The sequence below is a fragment of the Haliotis cracherodii genome, unplaced genomic scaffold (assembly GCF_022045235.1).
Source record: "Haliotis cracherodii isolate W230 unplaced genomic scaffold, xgHalCrac1.p SCAF_13, whole genome shotgun sequence".
Lineage (NCBI taxonomy): Eukaryota > Metazoa > Mollusca > Gastropoda > Lepetellida > Haliotidae > Haliotis > Haliotis cracherodii.
In genome coordinates this window covers 40,016,032-40,022,031 of record NW_027266268.1, presented here as the reverse complement: position 1 = coordinate 40,022,031, position 6,000 = coordinate 40,016,032, and the positions used below count along the sequence as shown (strand labels likewise).

The 6,000-nt window shown below is 42.9% G+C and overlaps 1 pseudogene; it reads right to left on the bottom strand.

Annotated features, from left to right (window-relative positions):
• Positions 1-318: 318 nt before the first annotated feature.
• LOC139458712 (serine/threonine-protein phosphatase 6 regulatory ankyrin repeat subunit A-like) overlaps positions 319-6,000 on the bottom strand; it is a 49,423-nt pseudogene continuing 43,741 nt past the window's right edge.

Below are 6,000 nucleotides of genomic sequence, written 5' to 3'. Positions count from 1 at the left end.
ATTAATTTCAACACATCCCTTTGTCCTTTCATTGCTGCAACCATCACAGGTGTCTGCCCCAGCCTATCTCTACTGATGATGTCCATTTTGTCCTGAGAGAGGATTCACTTCGCGATCCTCACAAATCCTCTGAATTCTACTGATCGGCAAACAAACATGTCGGTAACGCCGCATGACCACTGGTACATGGAAATGATTCTACTGATCGGTACACATGCTAACAGTACATTGAACTGCTTTACCGATCGGCACGCACGCTAACAGTACATGGAACTGATTCTACTGATGGACACACAACAGTACATGGAGAGGAAATGTTTACATTGCTTGGAGAAGCTTAAATATTTCCGTCTTTTTATGCCATTTAGCAATATCAGCTGGAGTCTGCCCATATCTGTCTCTGACATTAAGGTCTTCCATGACTCGTGAAAGGATATACTTCACAGTCTCCACATCTCCTCCTCTACAGGCGCCATGAAGGATGTTGTTTCCGCGCTTATCAACAAGTGACACATCTGCTCCTTTACTAACAACTAATTTCAACACATCCCTTTGTCCTTTCTTTGCTGCAACCATCACAGGTGTTTGCCCCCGCCTATCTCTACTGTTGATGTCCACTTTGTCCTGAGAGAGGATATACTTCGCGATCCTCACAAATCCTCTGTAACAGGCCCAGTGAAGGATAGTAAACTCCAAAAATTCAAAACCATGATTGACAATATAACAATTTTTTTTCTGGACTGCATATAATTTGCGATTCCACCCCCTTCTGAAACCGCTGGAAATGTCCGCCCCATCCTCAGACAAGAAGCGTCGAACTGAGGCCAGATCACCCAAGATGGTGGCAATATGGAGGTTGACATTCTTGTGTTCTGATTTATTGTACACTGGAGACTCTGACCCTGTAACACAACGATTCACTTTGTTAACAGGCCGAAATGCACCAATTTCAAACACTAATGTTATTTAGACCTGTTAGACCTTGGTCATGGTGCTGACATTGCTTGACTCTGGTTACGAATCCCACATCCATGTGTGGATCAATATCAGGTACAATGCAGAAGGGACTAATATGTTAAGGTACTTTGACATGTTTGAAAACATATAACTACACGCTGGATGTTCTGATATATTAGTTAGAAATGCAAGAGAACCAGTCTATATAAGACACCTTCTATACACAGATTTTATTTGACGTAAAGGGCAACATAGCTATGAAAAATGTATGACCGACTGAAATATTCAGGGGCATTGACAGGTTTGAAAAAATAAAATGCTTCTTCAACAAGCTGGATGTTCAGTAAAAATGTGTTGAGACCACAATTGGTTCCACCTTTACCGCATGTCTTAATCGCGAAATATCCACTAGAGATACAAAAATAACATTAAAGAGCTGCACTACAGAATTTCAGGGACAGTGATGTCTTAGATACTATCGGTGTGGTGATGTATCTGTTTATTTACTTTATTTGTTCCATATGTAAAAGATGTTTTGGTTATGAAGACAGGTATTCAGGTGAGCAAACTTGGTTTGTCTTACAGGTTTCAATGCCCCGACAATTTAAAATGCGTAAAAGTGAGTCTCAATGCTATTTCAGTCTTACCATTCTTCCGACTTCTTTGAATGAAAAGAACGTTGTGATAATACTTATAATAGATTGATGTAATTCTGAAACTAAAAGTATCTCAACATTCGAGTTTGGGTATGAGGTGAGAAAGCAAGGGAACACAACAACTCGTAAATTGTTCTGATATCTTACCAGCGTTCGCTCATAAGATACCAGAACTATTGCCTCATTTCATAAAATTTCCATTATAGCGACCAGTGAAGATCCTGGGTAGATAGGTAGCCATCAAAGGCTACTACGCTTGCCGTAAGAGGTGACTAACAGGATGTCATCGTATCCCAATTGCGTGGATCGAGGGTCATGATGTCAATCACTGGATTGTCTGGTCCAAACTCGATTATTTACAGACCGACGGCAGTAGTTAAGGACAGTACCCTAACCCGTAAACCAGCAGGAGTTATCTCCCCTACCGGAAGTGCCCTCATCTTGGATGCGCAAAGAGGGGCATGCTTGGTAATGCTGGGGAAACCTGCGCATGCCTCCAAGATGGCGGCATGTCCGTTTCCGGGAGGCGTGCGAGGAGAAGCGCACGCAAAATACTCCACTTCTCTAAAAGAAGCGCACTTAAAATCCTCCAAGGAGCAAGTAAGGCTATCATGGGCATCAGGAGGGACGAGGAAGAGGAAGAGGAGTAGGAGGGAGGAGGAGGGAGGAGGAGGAGGAGGAAGGTACTATTTTTCTTTGTTGGCAAAGCAATGACGAAAGTTTACTTACGGGAGAGTTGTGTGGCCCTGAAAAGGGCCGTTTGGAGAAGAAAAAACACCAACAATGGAACGGGAACGGAAACAGGAACGGAAACTTCATCCTAGCTACTTTGGCCGATGGACCTGCCAACCACCAAAGTAGTTACAGTTATAGCATAGCGTCTTGTGGTGTTCTGGCTTTGGCTTGAACTCGCGATCGTTGGCAGCACGAGTCAATGATTCGATCCACTCTAATGGTGCATGAGTCACCGACTCCTCCGATGGTGACACCATCGTCCCTGATTACACAATATGTATCTTAACACACACCTTCTGTAGCCTTTCCTCCTCTGGGGGATGTAACTGGGGTGCTCTGACGAGCAGCCTTGGTGGGTCGCTGTTGACGGGGAACCATTCCTTCTCCGTGGATGGTGTCGGGGTGCCCTGACGAGCAGCCTTTGGGATCCGCTGTTGACGGGGAGCCTTTCCTCCTTCCTATGGATGTAGCTGGGGTGCTCTGATGAACAGACTTGGGGGTCTGCTGTTGACAGGGATGTAGTCGGGCCACTCTTACTACGAGTCTTTCCTCCAACCCTCATCATGCTGATTGGTCCAAAACGAAGCGCGCCGATTGGTCCATTTCAGTGCTGGTCTCAGTACGTTTTCCAAACCGGTTTGACTCTTGTGTTTCTTTTTTCATACGAAAAGTCATGTTCCATTGGAGAGAAATCACAATCCGCTGTTCTAACTTCTGATTGGTTGCCTTTCCGATCACGTTTTTTCGGGGAGATATGGTGACGCGATTATAGACATACGTGGTGTTTTACTGGTGTATCCATGCAAACGTGGTGTCACTCGTGTCTACAAACATAGGTTGTCTTTTATATACATACGTGGTGTTTTACTTGTGTATCCATGCAAACGTGGTATCACTCACGTCAAAATGCATGCACGGTGTGGCGGGGATGATATGGGGGTCTTTTGGGGTTGTAGGGTTTGCAATGATCAAAGTGGTCTTTTGTGAGAGTCGGGTGGCCCTGAAAATGGCCGTTGGCAAAAACAAAAACTGGAACTGGAACTGGAACTGGAACTGGAAACTGTTGGAAACTGGAAACTTGAAACTGGAATGGATCTTAAATATCAAAACCTAGATGAATTAATCTCTTTTCATTCCTTCTGGATTCACAATCCACCCCAGAAAAAGGATTATATCACTTCGTCTGTCTCGGATGAAGAATAGAAATGGATAATGGGCCTTGAAGATGATCTCCTTTGGTGTCATGCCCATCAACTCAGTGCATCATGGTATATGCCACTGCTTCTGTCCCCTCCTCATTGACCTCCACAAAGCTCTTGTGGACTGTTGTGTATGTATAAAAGATAAAATACCATGACCAGTATCGATCCACAGACTCTCTACTTTATCAGTGCCAATACGTGCATTAGAATTACCTCCCTTGTTTGCTCTCTTGAGTGTGAGATCATTATGTAATAAACCGCATGGTTTTTCCCCCGGCATTGATTTGGGTTGGTTATTGAAAACTAAATGTATACGCCAGTGAAAACCTAAGATGGACCACCTTCGACACGGTCAACAACCCTTAGGGATAAATCCCAGAAAAGTTGCCCTCCACGGGATCAAAAGCTGTAGTCAGGCCTAAAGTGGACAGGACATCCGCTAGCTCAAAACTGGATTCCATCTTTTACTTTTATGTGCATGGACACATTCTCTTCCTCCAATGAATTCAGCAAGAACTGAAGATGATGAGGCTTTAGGTTCTGTTCCAGGGAAGTCAAACCACTGGATTCTCTTGGAAGGAGTTTGTCCCCAACATAAGGTAGTTCCAGCAGTGTGCAATCCAAGTCTTTGATCTCACTGTGCTCAAACGTGTCTATGGTGTTCATCATATTAACGACGACCTTCTTTGAGGAGAAGATAGTGAACGAGTCCTTCCTTGTTGAATCCTTATCAAAGACATTTGACCATTTTCCTTTAAAATAGATTGCATTTACTAAAATCATTGATGTGTCTTCAGTGAGAGACAGGGTGAGATCACTCCCTGGACCTTATTGTGGGTCTGTTCGGCCACCCAGGTACTGATCTTGGCACTCTCTGACTCTGGGTTCCCCATGAAGTCACAGGAATCAGTTTCAGCTCCGAAATGTTGAGCCGCCTTTTTTGACAACTCGGGGAACAGTAGTTTGTCTATGGATGGAATGGATATATGTATAATGTAGCAGTATCATGTTGAAACTGTCATATGTGCCAATTACTCGAACATTTCTGCATACATCATTATGGAACTTAATCTTTAGCATATCTGGTTTGCGGCATAATATACGTTTGGCATCTTTATTACGATTGCAGATCAAGCTATGTTCATCAACCTTTGACTGTGTATCCCATATTTGCAATTGTTATTGCATGTTTGACATCTGCTGTGAACTACAAGGTCTGGGCAGCTGAATTATTGCTTTGCAATCGTCTGCTTGTTTACTCTGCATGTATACTCTGTGTTCATTAGTCATCCACTGGCTTCCAATTAGCTTAATCCACCTCTCTGTGTCCATCAACTAGTCACTGTAACAACTTAGATGTCAATAAGTGTATATATACCTATGTTGTTTATCCCTATCCATCACTGGCTTGATAAAGGTGTTAGGATCTAACACTAATTGTAATAAAGGAGTTGTTCATCCATAGAACTCGTCTTACTTCATCACTCCAACTTCTAAATGCCACTCAAAGAAACTGAAATATTGTATGAATAATCCAAGCTATGGTGTCTCCAAATAACATGTGCGGAATAATACCTGTCTTGGCATATATGATATTTTTTGTATTAAGCTACGAACTTTTCACCTTCATGCAGCCCCGTTTTTCTTTACTGCGATTTTGACATCTTCTCGTAAAATATAAAGCTCATGAGGCTGGCAATACATTCATATTATATTATATCTGGTCAACAAAGGACAGTAAAACTAACTAGCAAAATAACACATACCTGCACTTACACGTGCGTCATAATTAAACAGCATTACATCTTGATATGGTTTCATGAGACTAGAACTTTGTTCTTTGATAAGCAAAATGAGGACACTGACAAATTACAGTGGCATATGTTGATATGTGTGAACTTAGGTCTCACCTCCATAATCGCCATCGCCAGAGTCATCAGAATCGGAACTCACATCTTTGGCTAAAGAAGAAGAATTATCATATTGAAATATATTGATAACATATTGATGAACTACTGAAAACAAAATTGTGGCAACACTCAGCTTCGAAGTTCGTTGAGTTTACGTTAAGCTACTGCAGTTGGGCAAGGATTACCCACAAAGAACGAGTGGCGGGAATTTATTCCGGTAGTGGGGTTATGTTCAAGCTAAAGAGAGGGAATAGACCGATCCAGTCGGTCAGTCAAAATTGGAGCATGCGTCAGTTTGAGCCAATCAGAAGGCCGGGCGGGCTTTGTGGATTTGTCAGACTTACTTCCGGGGTCAAACCATACCCAAGCAGCGACGTGGCAACGGTTTGTGCTATTTTCACTCGCGATGTTCATTAATTATCGCTTGGATTATATGTATACCTTTACCCACACCCACAGGGTCGGGAGAAAAATGTTTGAGGCTGATCAAGATGTGCGGTTGGCCTCACACCATCAGTTAAATGTCGCCACCATCTTCCA